We start from the raw sequence: 17,923 nt of genomic DNA on the forward strand, positions 1-17,923 counted from the left end.
CAGATCTTAGGATATGGTATAGAAGGTCTAAAGACTTCGACGTGGCAGGATATACATATAATGATTGGGCAGAATCAGTCGAAGACATGAAAAGCACATCGGGGTATATGTTTTTCTTAAATTCAGGAGCGATCAGCTGGCTGTCCATGAAGCAAAAGTGTCAGAGTAGGTGCCCTAGAGCCAATCAAATATTGTAGAATTGACTCTTTGTAATAATGTTCATTAATCAATAAAAGGCATTTTGTACTATATCGTGTAAATCATAATGGTATGTATTGATATATGTCCTTAGAATGGTAGAACCGTGACGAGTGTATTAAGTGTTTCGAATCTTGATAGTGAGAACCCTATGATCACATATGGTGGCGATTCTAGAAATGTCCATAGCCTTAGTATTATTTTGACCAAGGACACAGATAATACGGTAAGGCTATCATAGTGTTGAAAAACCCTGTTGAAAGGCAGTGACTAATCTCACTTGTCAAGGTTGTTTGCCATAACCTGGGGCAGCACATAGGTGCTTGCTATAGGCAAGTTCACTAGATTGACCCACCAGAGGATTCCATATAGATGGTAACCCCAGTGTCTATGGAAGAAATCCTCTAACGAATAGTGGTGTATGTGATCCTTAGACTTGAGATCACCGGAGTGCCTTGTGCACCCATTGGTGTAGTTTGACACTAGCCCAACGTAGTTCTATTTAGAGCTATCAATACGGTAGTGATTGACTACATTGAGGAGTGTATCAAGACTATGGTGGATCGACAGAGGATTAATTACTCCCAGGTACAAGAGAAGTTATCTCATGGTGCAATTCAGTGAATGGCAATAACACTAAAGTTGTGGCCACAGTGGCATTGAGTTGTTGCTCAATCTAATTTATTATTCCGGTCATTGGTCCAGTAACTGAATACAAAGAAATTGAGAATAACAGAGGTTGACACTATTTCTGTACCTCAGTCTCAATGAGATAACAGATGATGAAAGGATTTGATTGCACGGTAACCATATCATTGATAGGTAGTTGTTTCGCTGAATCCAAAACTATTAGATGGTCATGATGCCTTGCTAGGAGCCAATCTTGGTCTCTGTGTAGTGAGATGATTGATTGGTGTCAATTGTGGTATTGCTCACTGTCGATATGATAAGGAGCCTACGGGTCATACACTTAGAAGACAGTTTAAGGATGGTAAATTTTGGAAGGGTATATTCATCTTTTAGATGAATGGACATATTGGTAATTTTGCTGTGGAATTAAATTTACTGAGGTTGTAGCCTATATCAAATTTTTTATTGGAGTAATTTAGCAAAATTATAAATTTAATTATTAGAGTTAATATTAATATTTAACTAAATAATTAAATTAGGGTTAATATGCAATTATACCTAAAGTTTGGGTTGTAGCTAAACTTGAGGGGTGGAAGAGATATTTGCTTCATTATTTAAAGAAAGCAAAAATAAGTTTTTGCATACAATTTCATTCCAGCCGTGGGAGATAAATTTTTCTGAGATAAATTTTGAAGAGAAAAAATTCTCTCTTCTTCTCTACACTCAGTCTTCCAAAACACAATCCTTAAAGCCAAGAATTAATTCTAGCAAAATTAATTCTTGGTCATTGACGTACTGTCTTTGTGTAGATGATGTGAGTTCGATTCCATTCTCAAATTAGTAGCGAATCACATTCAGAGACACTGATAGAGCCTTCAATCGCAGGTATAATCTAATCCTTGTATGGATTTGTGTTATTTTAGTTTAAGCATGTAAAATATATATATATCAGACCCTAATCTTGGCCAAATCAAAGTAATCAATGAGCAAAATTTTTGTTTTTCCGTTGCCTCTGTTTATTGATTTACTAACGAAGAGAAAGTGGCTCAATCAATTACGGAAGTAGAATACATCGTTGTAGCTGCTGCAGTGAATCAAACGATCTGACTAAGGAAGATCCTGAAGGATATGAAGCTAGAACGAAGTGAGCCAACAATGATCTTCTATGACAATCAATCTACTATTTCTATGGCCAAAAATCTTGTGTTTCATGGCCGATCAAAACATATAAAGATCAAGCATCATGATGTTCGAGAAGCCAAGCAGAACAAGGAAATGAAGATCGTTCATTGTCGATCTGAAGAACAAGAAGCAAATATTTTGACCAAGGTGATAAGCAAATCCAAGTTTGAAAGACTAAGGTTCAGACTCGGTGTTTCCAATAAAGATGTCAAGGAGGAGTGTTAAAGCAAGTGATATCTTTCTATAAACATAAGGAAAGCAATCTGAAGCTTGCAACTAGATATGCAAGATGAGAAGGATGCAAGCTGAAGTAGATAAGTTCAAGAGCATGTGTCGTAATGAGCATGAGATCTAGAAGATGCGACTAGAGGGTAATGTGATCTAGAAACAATTCAAGAAAATGTCCAAGCGACTAAATGAGCTTGCGACTAGAAGTATTATGCGACCTGCTTGAAAGAGGTCATTGATTCAGAGCCGATCTAAATGCTGTCAGAGTTGGTCAACTACTCGGAGTGGTTTAGTAGATTTTTAGGATGGTAGGACTGACAGATGTCAAAATGGTTAGGAATGTATGGCTCTGTTTTGATAACTTGTATATATTTCCCTATAGTTTAGGTTAGCTTGTATATAAGCATTGTTTATGTTAATGAAAGAGAGACAAGTTATCATAAGAAAAAGTGAGTCAAATTTAGACAAAACAAGAAAAACTTATCTCACTCAACAATATTGTGTTATTTCCTTTGCATTCCTAGCTTGTAGACCCAACAGATCCAATGCCAATTCTAGGGAAGCTGGAGCACCTCAACACCTTCAAGCTTTTTGCTCATTCCTACATAGGAGAACGATTGACTTGTCCTAAAGATACATTTCCTAAACTCCGTGTCTTGAAGTTATAGGTGCTAAAGGAGTTGAAACATTGGACTATCAATGACAATGTCATGCCTGTCCTGAAATAGTCAGAGATCGGATACTACCAAAAGCTAAAGCAAGTTGATGGATTGGAGGATGCGAGGACATTGAAAGAAATCATTTTTTGAATTGTGAATTGGATAGTTTGTTTTCTAATTTTCTTATTTTTATCCAAGGTTTATTGAAATTCTCCGAGACTTAAGGAGATTGCAGGGTGAAGATGGATGAGTAAGGTGAAGTTTGAGCTTCAAAATCTTGGTCTACGTACGGCTATGTATGCAGCGACCACAATTTCATCAATGTTTCGATAATTTTATAATACTAGGCGGCAAGCCCGCGCATTGTGCGGGTTGCTTATAAAATTGTATACAATGTACAAAGTATCATAGGATTGAGTAAAATAATAGATTAGAAAATATTTGTCATAGTATTTAATTTAATGTTCAATTAATAATTAAAAGTAATAAAGAATAAAGAATTTATGAATTGTAGTTTGATATAATTATTACATGTCCATGTATACCTATTTAATCCAAATAAGTAAATATTTAATTATAATTTTTTTTTTTTAAATTAATTAAAAGTAATAAAGAATAAAGAATTTATGAATTGTAGTTTGATATAATTATTACATGTCCATGTATACCTATTTAATCAAAATAAGTAAATATTTAATTATAATTTTTTTTTTTTAAATGATACAGTCTATAAAGTATCATAAGATTGAGTAAAATAATAGATTAGAAAATTTTTGTTATAGTATTTAATTTAATGTTCAATTAATAATTAAAAGTAATAAATAATAAAGAAATTACGAATTGTTATTGGATATAAATATTACATGTCTATGTATATCTATCAAATCCAAATAAGTAATATTAAATTGTGATGTTTTTTTGAATTGGACAATAAAGAAATTAAGAATAGTAATTTCAAATAAATATTACATATCCATATATACCAACTTAATGTAAGTAATATTAATTTGTATTCTTTTTTTAACAGGACAATTAATGTTAAACCAATTGTTTCTAATTTTTGCTTGAAAATTTGGTTATTATTTATTTAGGGTTAATAATAAATTTTAATTTTTTGTGAACCAGTTTAGTGATTTTTAATAAACAGTCTAGCTGGTTTTATTTCAATTTCGGCTAATATTTAATTAGGTTTTTCTTTCCATTTTGCTTTCATCCTTTGCATCTCATCATCTGTTTAACATTGTTGTATTGTTGTCGCTTCGTTTGATTACAACTGTGGTGTTTGTGTTGAAGCTTCTTAGGTTGGAGATGTTAACTTTTGCTGCAAGTCAGTGTAGAGGAAGTCAGTGTTGGTTAACGGATCTATAAAATGCAACGGAAATTAAAAAAATTTAATTAGATCTGCAAACCTTAACTAATATCCTTATGCTCGATTTACATTATTTTAAATGAACCAAATCAAAGGATGTAAAATAACATACTAGTGTTGGAGGCTCCTTCGATTTGAGGTTGGAATCGCTACCACTCCAAAGCAGAAGTGCACTCACAGTATCCACACAAAGACAGGACGGTTGCCGTTGAGGGATTTTTAAGCTAGGAAAAATCTCTCAACTTTAAGAATAACTTTTCTGCAAAAAATTTCTTGGAAGAAAAATTCTTTCTCTCACAATGGGGTTCATGTTTTTTAGAGAGAGAGGGAGCCTAGGGTTTATTTTTGATTGAATGAATGAATTCATATAATTTTAGTTGCACTTAAATAGTGCACCCTAAAACCCTATTCCAAAATGGAATAGCCATCTATTCCATTCGAAATACTAGAATAGATTACCCTTGCAACCAAACATGGCATTTCAATTCAAATTTAAAAACAAAATTTGAATTCACATTATCAATATTAATAATAAATATTAATATTGGATAATATCCTTTATATATATATATATATATATAAACTATTTATTTAAATATATATAATCTTACTAATTTAATTTCCATATGAAATTAAATTTAGGCAGCAACCTCAGTAAATTTAATTACACTGAGAGATTACCAAAATACCCTTCCATCTTAAAAGACGAAAATGCCCTTTTATCATAAATGACAAAAATACCCTTCTCATGAATTTTATTCTTAATCTATCTTCTATGTGTGCGACCCGAAGGCTCCTTATCGTATTGGCAGTGAATCGTATCGCGATTGATAATCAATCAATCGTCACACCAGACATAGATCAAGATTGGCCTCTAGCTAGGCATCATGACCACTCGATAGATTCGAATTCAGCGAAATCACTACCTACCAATGATGTGGTTATCATGCAATCCAATCCTTTCATCATCTAGTATCTCATCAAGGTTGAGGCATAGAAGTAATGTCAACCTTGGATATCCTTGATATCTCGATATTCAGTTATTGGACCAATGACCAAAATAGATTGGATTGAGCTACAACTCAATCCCACTATGGCCACAAATTTAATGTCGTTGCCATCTATCGAATTACTCAGTGAGATAATTTCTCCGTACCTAGGAGTGATGAATCCTCTGTCGATCCACCATAGTATCGATACACTTTTCAGTATAGCCAACCACTACCATTCTGATAGTCTTGAAAGGACTACATTGGGCTAGTGTCAAACTACACCAATTGGTGCACAAGGCGCTCTGGTGATCTCAAGTCTAAGGATCACATGCACCACCATTTTTGTAAGATTCCAGTCCCAACTTGTTCGAAGTCAATTTCTTGACACAAGCTTCACAACCCCAAATCTGTGATATGACACGTTGGGCTTTTGCCCACTCATAGTTCATATGGAGTCTTATCTATGGACTTTGACGGCACACATTTCAGTTATGTGAGTCGCAGCTTCCACGACATAACCCTAGAATGATGCAGGTAGATCACTAACTTATCATGGACCGAACCATGTCAATAAGGTCCTATTCCTCCCTCAACACTCTTATTGTGTTGGGGTGTATACGGATGGGTGAGTTGGGATACTATCCGACATGGCTTTAGGTATGTTTAACTCAACTTGCCACACTTGGTATTGTTGTATTTTGAGAATTCCTTATTGTCTATTTAAGAACATATTATTATAAACAATTCCATAAAGAATATTATTATACTAAAAGAAACAATCCATTAGTAAAACAATATTCTCACTTGTCCAAAGCGGACACATAATATTTTTTTTCTAGAAACTGAAGGAAAATCATAATAATCCACAAGTTCCAAGTAACAGCCCGTAGGCAAAATCAACATAAATGTATAGCTAATGCAATATCACTGCTCAATTTCCAACTGGAAGTCCACATCTCCTCGACGAGTAATCTACTCTGTTGTAGTCCTTGCACATTAGTACAAATGTGAGTACCACATCCTGTGTTAGTGACCCAAGATGTTGACGGGAGAAGTTAATCTCAATCATGAACGTATCTGACGAAGAGTAGCATTCTTCTTCCTTTTTGCTAGGAAGGCCTTGAATGTTTCCTCCAGTGATTGGGACTCCCATTGTGAGGACAAATGCCCTTCCTCTCTACAACAGTTTCTTCTAACGCCTTTTAAGCCTTTTCCTTTTCACTTGAGTAGCTTCAACCAACATCAATGTTTCTGACATTTTCATGCCTACTCAGTAGCCTTCAACAATCTAAGCTCGGAAAGGGTATTCTTCTTATCATCTTCAATGGAGTCATAGAAAATTGAGAGTAAAGGTCTAGTAAAGACTGTAATGTTAGGTCTATTGCTAAATCCTCATTAAGTCTACATCCCAAAATCTCAAGCTTGCTCATATACTCGGTCAACTTGAGTATATGATCACCAATTTTGGTACACTCTTCCATCTTCTTCTTTGAATAGTGACTAAGACACCAAATGCTTCTCTTTCTCTAGAGAGAATAAAGAATAGAAGCTAAGTCCATATTTTAGCAGTGTTGTCATAGTAATGGTGTCATTGATAGCACAATGTATCTTGTTTTTTTGCTTTTGCATTATGTGTATGTTTCATATATACATCCTCTGATGGATAAAACTATCAGCAGGCTCTGGTGACAAAGCTGCTCAATGGTGTTAATCTATCACTTGAATGAAGTATATTATTATACTTCATACCAGTGACAAAATTCTCACCATCATTTGTTTCCCAGTTCAATGATTTGTCGTAGTGATGATGGTTCATGTTGCTCATTTTAATGAATCTACAAGTGTCGAATAAGCAACATTTACAATGTTTATTATTATTATTATTTAATAAGCTCTTTTATTAATAATTACTCCCACTATTTTTCTCAAGCCAATACCCTCACTATTAACTCGGAAAGCCTGTTGGCTTTCCTAGTAGACTAAGATCCATCTACCCATTTCAAACATTCACTTTGGCAAACAGCCAAAATGGGTTGATTTGGTAGTCAACAAACTTAATCCATGTCATTTGATAGCTCCCATTACCAACCTCAAATGCAAAGTAAGCCACAACCAATCACAGAATACAATGCCCGAAGCCATGTCTTTAAGTGTGATCCTTTAGTACAGTAGAGTGGACACTACAAGTTGCCATGTTCACACAATAAGTGTACTTCTCTACTATACCTATGACGAGCTTATCACGTTCGTTTTGGTGAACAAGACAAACTCATCATTTTAAGTCGACCCATCATCATTAAGGAAAACTCCAATGTATTCAACCTCTTACTGGTAGAAGTGTACCTCGCTTTGGTGAATAAGGTTCCAACGAACAGTGGTTTGATTAAACTCATGGTGATGGAAGACATTTTAATTTTGACTTAATATACTTTAGTTGAAGGGTTTTTATTTTATGTCTCACCTATTTTACCTTTCTTAGCATGTTAGTCATAACATACACCCTTAGCATGCATACTAACGCATAAAGGAAATGTGTTGGTGCATAGCCTAACTAAAACTGATTTCCACAAGTAAAGAGGAATGGGTAGGTTAACTTAGGTTAAAAGGAAATGGATTCTTCAAGTAATTTCGCCCCCTTCCCTTCCATCTCATATTCTTCAAGTAATTTCGCCTCCTTCCCTTCCATCGCTTCTTCTTCTTGAACATTGCACAACTTCAAAATAAAATTACATTTACATTATTGAAAAGAAACCTTGAGTTACATTCAAGGGCAGTGAGATGAGAAAGAAGTTATATTGGAAAATAGAGAAAGGCAGGGCACGCATACCCTATTTAAATTACATAACCAAAATATTAAACTAGGTTCGTAGGCTTATGCGCCAGCACCATGGATATTCAAGTTACCCCTTGAATTTTGGTACTTTTGCATTTAAGTCAAACGAGTTTTAACATTTTCATTTTAGTCACTTTGTTAATGGGCCTACTCAGTTGGGCCTCCAGAATGTTTCTAACATGCAACCACATTTAGAAAAATTATGGATTGAAAAACTATCATGCAACAACGTGATCACAACCCAAAAATACCCCAAAAATCCAGATTGGTGCACGTTTTAATGCGCACCAGATTAGGCCCTTGGCTGAAAAACCAAGTGCCAACCAAGCAAGTGCTGAGAGCACTTGGCCACCATGGGCAACCCCAAAACAGCACCCAATCAAGAGGACAACATAGTGCATTTGCATGCGCCGCGGTCGGCTTGCAGTACAGCCTTTGTGCTCACACACAACTGCTGCCGTGCCGTTTGCGGCAGCACACCCAAGGCCCCATGCTGGACTAGCAGTGTGCAGCACTCCTCTGAGCGTGGCAGCATGCAACAGCATTGCTTTTGCCCCTATCGCTCGCAATCTGTGAAGCGGTAGCGGGCATTTGCGCGCTGCTGCTGCTACTTCTGTTTGCTGCCGTGTGTGGTAGTACACAGCGCAACATGCCACCTACACGGCAGCATCCTCCTCTGATTGAAATCAAGTTTTAGTTTTTTTCGCTCCCCAAAAACAGATGCAAAAATCCAGAATCGCAACACATCAACCACACATTTTTCCAACAAAAATTCAGTGTTACGCAACATGCAATAACATAATCAATACATATCGAATTCATCACATCCAAACATTATAAATAGTTAAACAGCATAAAGTTGGCTCTGATACCACTGTAGGTTTGCTGGTGGGATATGTAGCGGAATACAAATAAAACCCCAAAGACAACCAATAGACCCAAGAACTTTATGGCTATTTTATGTTAAAATATAAAATGATATGAAACGTAATGTTTCAAAATTATACCTTCGTTTGGAGGCTCTTTCTTTGCGATAACCTAATTCAAATATATGAATATATTTAAGTACATAATCTCTCTAATTTTAATTTCAATATGAAATTAAATATAGGCAATGACCTCAGCAAATTTGATTGCATTGTGAGATTACCAAAATGCCCTTTTATCTCAAAAGATGAAAATACCCTTTCATCATAAATGAAGAAAATACCATTTTCTCACCAATTCCTCGTTAATCTATCTTCTATGTGTGTGACCGAAGGCTTCTCATTATATCGGCAGTGAGTAGTCTTGTGATTGACACCAATCAATCGTCTCACTAAACATAGACTAAAAATTAGCCTTTAGCAAGGCATCATGGCCACCTGATAGATTCGGATTCAACAAAATATCTTGCCTATTAATGATATGGTTACCATGCAATCTGATCCTTTCATCATACATTATCTCATCAAGGTCAAGGTATAGAAGTAGTGTCAACTTTGGATATTCTTGATCTCTCGATATTTGGTTATTGGACCAACGATTGAAAAAGATTGGATTGAGCTACAACTCAATCCCACTATGGCCACAGATTCAATGTCGTTGCCATTTACCGAATTACACAATGAGATAATTTCTTCTACAAATCCACATATCCCATTTTCTGATCGATTTCTTAGATCAGATTGAATCAACTAAGTGTTTGGATCATTGGTGAGACCGTGGTTCCTTAGCCACAACAATGGCTCCATGTTGTTGCAATAGAACTTTACTGGATCAGTAATGCTTAGAACCACATCAAGTTCAACAATGAACTTCTTGATCCAAACTGCCTACGCAGCTGCATTAGATAATGCGATATACTTAACATCAGTTGTAGAATCTATTGTAGTACTTTGCTTCGAGCTCTTTCAGCTCACTACAACTCTATTGAGACAAAATACAAACCTGGATTGCAAGAAAAAGTAATCTTTATTCGTTTGGAAACTAGCATCATTGTATGCTTTATGGTGAGCTCATCTTCCCCTTCATAAACGAAGAATATATCCTTAGTCTTTTTTAGATACTTAAGGATGTCCTTGACACCCATCTAGTGTCGCTCACTTGGATCCGATTGATATCTTTTACAAGTGCTTAGTGCACATGAGACATTAATCTAAGTACATAACATGACATCGCTCACTTGGATCCGATTGATATCTACTACAAGTGCTTAATACACATGAGATATCAGTCTGAGCATACAACATGGCATACATGATGGATATAATTGCTGACACATATGGGATCCTCTTAATTCTGTCTCTCTCATTGTGTGTTTTAGGACACATATTCTTAGAGAGATATACACCATGTGACATCGGAAGAAATCCCTTCTTGGATTCTTCCATACTGAATCTCTTTAGTACCTTGTCTATGTATGTACTCTGACTTAGGCCAAGTAACCTACGCGATCTATCACGATAGATCTTTATTCTGAGGATGTAGGCTACTTCTCCTAAGTCTTTCATGGAGAAGCACTTGGATAACCAAGTCTTTACCGACTGTAATTTCGGTATATCATTCTCGATTAGAAGTATGTCATCAACATACAACACCAAGAATGCCACTACGCTCTCACTTACCTTCTTGTAAACACAAGACTCATTTCGTTTTTGATAAAATTGAATTCTTTTATGGCTTCATCAAAATGAATGTCCTAGCTCCTTGAAGCTTGCTTAAGCCCATAAATGGACCTTTGCAAATTGCATATCTCATCAGCTTGTCCATCAAGAACGAAACCATCGGGTTCTATCACATACACATCCTTTTCAAGGTTTCCATTCAGGAAAGCCTGTTTTGACATCCATTTGCCAAATCTCATAGTCATGATATGCAGCAATCGCAAGCGTAATCCGAATGGATTTAATCTTGGCAACCGGCGAAAAGGTTTCTTCATAATCAATACCATGAATTTGTTTGAAACCTTTGGCAACTAGTCATGCCTTATAGGTATGCACCTTGCCATCTATGTCAGTATTCTTCTTGAAGACCCATTTACACCCTATGGGTTTTATCCCTTCAAGTGGATCCACCAGAGACCATACTTGGTTTTGGTACATGGAGTCCATCTCTAATTTCATGGCTTCAAGCCATTTAACATAATCTGAATCCGATATAGTGTCTTCGTAGGTTCTGGGTTCATTATCTTGGTAGACCAGTACGTCATCATGTTGAGTTACGAGAAAACCATATCTCTCGGGCTTATGGTATGCTCTTCCAAACTTATGTAGCTCTTATGCTACTTGAGGTGGTTCACTTTAATCTACAGGGTATGAAGTAACAACCTCACGATGTTCAACCACTTCATGTGGCACATCCTCCCGTCCTTCATCTAATGCATCTTGTGGTTCTAGAACTTCATTGAGTTATACTTTTCTCTCACTAGTACTTCTTAGAAAAAACTCTTTCTTTAAGAAGACACTAGTACGAGCGACAAAAATTTTGTGCTCTTCTGGATGGTAGAAGTAGTACCCTTTGTCTCCTTAGGATACCCCACAAATATACATTTGTAAGATTCCAGTCCCAACTTGTTCGAAGTCAATTTCTTGACACAAGCTTCACAACCCCAAATCTGTAGATAGGACACGTTGGGCTTTTGCCCACTCCATAGTTCATATGGAGTCTTATCTATGGACTTTGACGGCACACATTTCAGTATGTGAGTCGCAGCTTCCACGACATAACCCTAGAATGATGCAGGTAGATCACTAAAACTTATCATGGACCGAACCATGTCAATAAGGTCCTATTCCTCCTCTCAGACACTCTATTGTGTTGGGGTGTATACGGATGGGTGAGTTGGGATACTATCCGACATGGCTTTAGGTATGTTTAACTCAACTTGCCACACTTGGTATTGTTGTTATTTTGAGAATATCCTTATTGTCTATTTTAAGAACATATTATTATAAAACAATTCCATAAAGAATATTATTTATACTAAAAGAAAACAATCCATTAGTAAAACAATATTCTCACTTGTCCAAAGCGGACACATAAATATTTTTTTCTAGAAACTGAAGGAAAATCATAATAATCCACAAGTTCCAAGTAACAAGCCCGTAGGCAAAATCAGACAATAAGAATGTATAGCTAATGCAATATCACGTGCTCAATTTCCAACTGGAAGTCCACATCTCCCTCGACGAGTAATCTACTCTGTTGTAGTCCTTGCACATTAGTACAAATGTGAGTACCACATCCTGTGTTAGTGACCCAAGATGTTGACGGGAGAAGTTAATCTCAATCATGAACGTATCTGACGAAGAAGTAGCATTCTTCTTCCTTTTTGCTAGGAAGGCCTTGTAATGTTTCCTCCAGTGATTGGGACTCCCATTGTGAGGACAAATGCCCTTCCTCTCTACAACAGTTTCTTCTAACGACTTTTAAGCCTTTTCCTTTTCACTTGAGTTAGCTTCAACCAACATCAATGTTTCTGACATTTTCATGCCTGACTCAGTAGCCTTCAACATATCTAGAAGCTCGGAAAGGGTATTCTTCTTATCATCTTCAATGGAGTCATAGAAAAATTGAGAGTAAAGGTCTAGTAAAGACTGTAATGTTAGGTCTATTGCTAAATCCTCATTAAGTCTACATCCCAAAATCTCAAGCTTGCTCATATACTCGGTCAACTTGAGTATATGATCACCAATTTTGGTACACTCTTCCATCTTCCATTTGAATAGTGACTAAGACACCATATGCTTCTCATTTCTCTAGAGAGAATAAAGAATAGAAGCTAAGTCCATATTTTAGCAGTGTTGTCATAGTAATGGTGTCATTGATACAAGCACAATGTATCTTGTTATTTTTGCTTTTGCATTATGTGTATGTTTCATATATACATATCCAGTCTGATGGATAAAACTATCAGCAGGCTCTGGTGACAAAGCTTGCTCAATGGTGTATAATCTATCACTTGAATGAAGTATATTATTTATACTTCTATACCAGTGAACAAAATTCTCACCATTCCATTTGTTTCCCAGTTCAATGATTTGTCGTAGTGATGATGGGTTCATGTTGCTCATTTTAATGAATCTACAAGTGTCGAATAAGCAAACATTATTACAATGTTTATTATTATTATTATTTAATAAGCTCTTTTATTAAATAATTACTCCCACTATTTTTCTCAAGCCAATAGCCCTCACTATTAACTCGGGAAAGCCTGTTGGCTTTCCTAGTAGACTAAGATCCCATCTAGCCCATTTCAAACATTCACTTTGGCAAACAAGCCAAAATGGGTTGATTTGGTAGGTCAACAAACTTAATCCATGTCAGTTGATAGCTCCCATTACCAACCTCAAATGCAAAGTAAGCCAACAACCAATCACAGAATACAATGCCCGAAGCCATTGTCTTTAAGTGTGATCCTTAGTATCAGTAGAGTGGACACTACAAGTTGCCATGTTCACACAATAAGTGTACTTCTCTACTATACCTATGACGAGCTTATCAACGTTCGTTTTGGTGAACAAGACAAACTCATCATTTTAAGTCGACCCATCATCATTAAGGAAAACTCCAATGATATTCAACCTCTTACTGGTAGAAGTGTACCCTTCGCTTTGGTGAATAAGGTTCCAACGAACAGTGGTTTGATTAAACTCATGGTGATGGAAGACATTTTAATTTTGACTTAATATACTTTAGTTGAAGGGTTTTTATTTTATGTCTCACCTATTTTACCTTTCTTAGCATGTTATAGTCATAACATACACCCTTAGCATGCATACTAAGCATAAAGGAAATGTGTTGGTGCATAGCCTTAACTAAAACTGATTTCCACAAGTAAAGAGGAATTGGTAGGTTAACTTAGGTTTAAAAGGAAATGGATTCTTCAAGTAATTTCGCCCCCTTCCCTTCCATCTCATATTCTTCAAGTAATTTCGCCTCCTTCCCTTCCATCGCTTCTTCTTCTTGAACATTGCACAACTTTCAAAAATAAAATTACATTTTACATTATTGAAAAGAAACCTTGAGTTACATTCAAGGGCAGTGAGATGAGAGAAAGAAGTTATATTGGAAAATTAGAGAAAGGCAGGGCACGCATACCCTATTTAAATTACATAACCAAAATAATTAAACTAGGTTCGTAGGCTTATGCGCCAAGCACCATGGATATTCAAGTTACCCCTTGAATTTTGGTACTTTTGCATTTAAGTCAAACGAGTTTTAACATTTTCATTTTAGTCAACTTGTTAATGGGCCTTACTCAGTTGGGCCTCCAGAATGTTTCTAACATGCAACCACATTTTAGAAAAATTATGGATTGAAAAACTATCATGCAACAACGTGATCACAACCCAAAAATAGCCCAAAAAATCCAGATTTGGTGCACGTTTTAATGCGCACCAGATTAGGCCCTTGGCTGAAAAACCAAGTGCCAACCAAGGCTAAGTGCTGAGAGCACTTGGCCACCATGGGCAACCCCAAAACAGCACCCAATCAAGAGGACAACAATAGTGCATTTGCATGCGCCGCTGTCGCGTGCAGTAGCAGCCTTTGTGCTCACACACAAGGCTGCTGCCGTGCCGTTTGCGGCAGCACAGCCCAAGGCCACATGCTGGAGCTAGCATGTGGCCAGCACTCCTCTGAGCGTGGCAGCATGCAACAGCATTGCTGTTGCCCGCTATCGCTCGCAATCTGTGAAGCGGTAGCGGGCATTTGCGCGCTGCTGCTGCTACTTCTTGTTGCTGCCGTGTGTGGTAGTACACAGCAGCAACATGCCACCTACACGGCAGCATCCTCCTCTGATTGAAATCAAGTTTTAGTTGTTTTCGATCCCCCAAAAACAGATGCAAAAATCCAGAATCGCAACACATCAACCACAGCAGATTTTTACAACAAAAAATTCAGTGTTACGCAACATGCAATAACATAATCAATACATATCGAATTCATCACATCCAAACATTATAAAATAGTGTAAACAGCATAAAGTTGGCTCTGATACCACTGTAGGTTGCTGGTGGGGATTATGTAGCGGAATAACAAATAAAAAACCCCAAAGACAACCAATAGACCCAAGAACTTTATGGCTATTTTATGTTAAAATATAAAATGATTATGAAACGTAATGTTTCAAAATTATACCTTCGTTTGGAGGCTCTTTCTTTGCGATAACAAAAATACCCTTTCATGATATTCATCCTTAATCTGGCTTCTATGTGTGTGACCCGAAGGCTCTTCATCATATTAGCAATGAGTAGTCTCGCAATTGACGCCAATTAATCGTCTCACTAAACACAGACCAAGATTGGCCTCTAGCAAGGCATCATGGCCACCTGATAGATTCGGATTCAGGGAAACAACTTGCCTATCAATGACGTGGTTATCCGATCCTTTAATCATATATTATCTCACAAGGCCGATGTACAGAAGTAGTGTCAACTTCGGATATCCTTAATCTCTTGATATTCAGTTTGGATTGAGCTACAACTCAATCCCACTGTGGCCACAAATTGAATGTTATTGCTATTTACTGAATTACTCAGTGAGATAATTTCTCCCTTACCTGAGAGTAATGAATCCTTTGTCGATCTACCATAGTCTTGATACACTCCTCGATGTAGCCAATCACTATCGTATTGATAGCATTGAATAGAACTATGTTGGGCTAGTGTCAAACTACACCAATCGGTGCACAAGGTGCTCCGATGATCTCAAGTCTAAGGATCACATGCATCACCATTGGTTAGAGAATTTATTTCATAGACACTGGGGTTACCATCTATATGGAATCCTCTGGTCTATCTAATGAACTTGGCTCCGGCAAGCACCCATGTGTTGCACCAGATTTTCGGCAAACAATATTGACAAGTGAGATCAGTCACTGTTTTTCGACAAGGTCGTTCAACACTATGATAGTCTTGCCATATTATCTGTGTCCTTGGTCAAAATAATATTGGGGCTACGGACATTTCTAAAATAGCCACCATATGTGATCATAGGGTTCTCATTATCAAGATTTGAAACACTTGATACCCTTGTCACAGTTCTACCATTTTAACGACATACATCAATACATACAATTATGATTTACACGATATTGTAGAAAATGCTTTTCTTTTTTATTAATAAACATTATTACAAAGAATCAATTCTACAATAATTGATTGGCTCTAGAGCACCTACTGTAACAATTGAGAGGTGGTGGAAGAGTAGAATAAAGTGAAATTGGTGAGTATAATTTGACAAGACATAAGCTAGTGAAGGTGTTGCTTTGGGTGGATCAAGTTGGTGGGATTATTTGACACTTGCATGTGGAAGGTGAATCAATCTTAGCTAAGTGTGATCGAAACATTATTGTACCCACTTACCTCGGCCTAGCCAAATAGAGATGTACATAGAAGTCAGGAGTTCATTCGTCCTAGTGGCACGAATGGTGGTTGCCAAGCTAGATGATGCATAGGGAGCATATGGTGACAAGATGTTCTTGGAGCCACCTGGTTCTGCTTGTTTTGTCGACTGGTGAGTGAATGCCGAGTGGGGCTCACAGATAAAAAAGATGATTCAATTACTTTGAGCAATCTTGTAACCATATTTGAAAGCCTACTCGGTTCCACACGGCTCATGCTGTCGAGTGAGGATTGTTGGCTGAGTGGGGGTAGGATCAATGCAATTGGCACCTCCCTAACTAGGCTTTGTATGATACAAACATCTGCATTGATAGTCTGAATTGATTCATTTGTTATAGCACAATGAAGAGAGATAATGACACGACTCGTCCCGAATTTCCTCACCCCATAGGATCCCGACGCTCCCACAAGAATCGGATACCCGAGACATGCCATGTAGAAAAATTGTGAAACCTGTTAAAGGACTTACTTTTTCTGAATAATATCATAGTATTTCCATTTCCAACATCTCAAAAAAAAAAAAAGTACATCATCTTTCGTTTTACAAAGAAAAGATTTAAGGAAAACTTGTGGTATCAGGTTTTCTATTTATACAACACATTCCGAAGCATAAACAAAAGGAAATACATGATGGGAAACATGAGTTTTTGAAACGGAAGTCCCAAAAATACAATGTGACATAAATGTAAAACCCACATAGAAAGATGTCGACACGTGGCACAATCCTAAGCAGAGACTTACTACTTGGCACGATCTTCCTGTAAACCTGGGGAGAGGAAAACATTTAAAAAGGGGTGAGCTAAAATACTCAGTGAGTGGGGAAAAGGGAGTTTAAAAGCTCCTTAAAAAATAATAATAACTAACAACAATTCTTAAGCAAATCCTGACGACATATAATTATATGAATATGCATGAAAGCAATCACCCCATTCACGTATGCAATATGTGATTTGTTTCTAACCATCCTGCACGTAGTAAACTGTACTCTAACTTACTTCCTTTAACTGTATCGGATTCTGAATAAAACCTCAACATTTGGTATTAGAAACTTTCACCACAACTAGTACCTTGGGGAATCTGTCATACTTGGTAGGCGTCCAACACGCAGGCAAACGGGGACGTACCTGTCATACCCGGCAAGTTCTATCATCGCGTGGGTAGAGCCTCAACACTGTCATACTTGGCGGACCACTCAACGCCTAGGCAGCACTGATAACTGTCATACTTATGCGCAGAGCCAAAATCTGTATCACTAGGATGGGTACTTTGTAGGGTGCTATAGAACTACAAAAATCTCATGCATATTCTTAACTGACATATCACTCATGAAAATATCACTATGTCTTATAAATTCTGCATGTTGACATAATAATTAAAAAAAAAATCACTTCAGGGGTGAAACTGCAAATTTTCAAACGGTTGAACAACTAACAGTTTAACTTAGA

The sequence above is a fragment of the Pistacia vera genome, unplaced genomic scaffold, assembly GCF_008641045.1.
Source record: "Pistacia vera cultivar Batoury unplaced genomic scaffold, PisVer_v2 Contig103, whole genome shotgun sequence".
Lineage (NCBI taxonomy): Eukaryota > Viridiplantae > Streptophyta > Magnoliopsida > Sapindales > Anacardiaceae > Pistacia > Pistacia vera.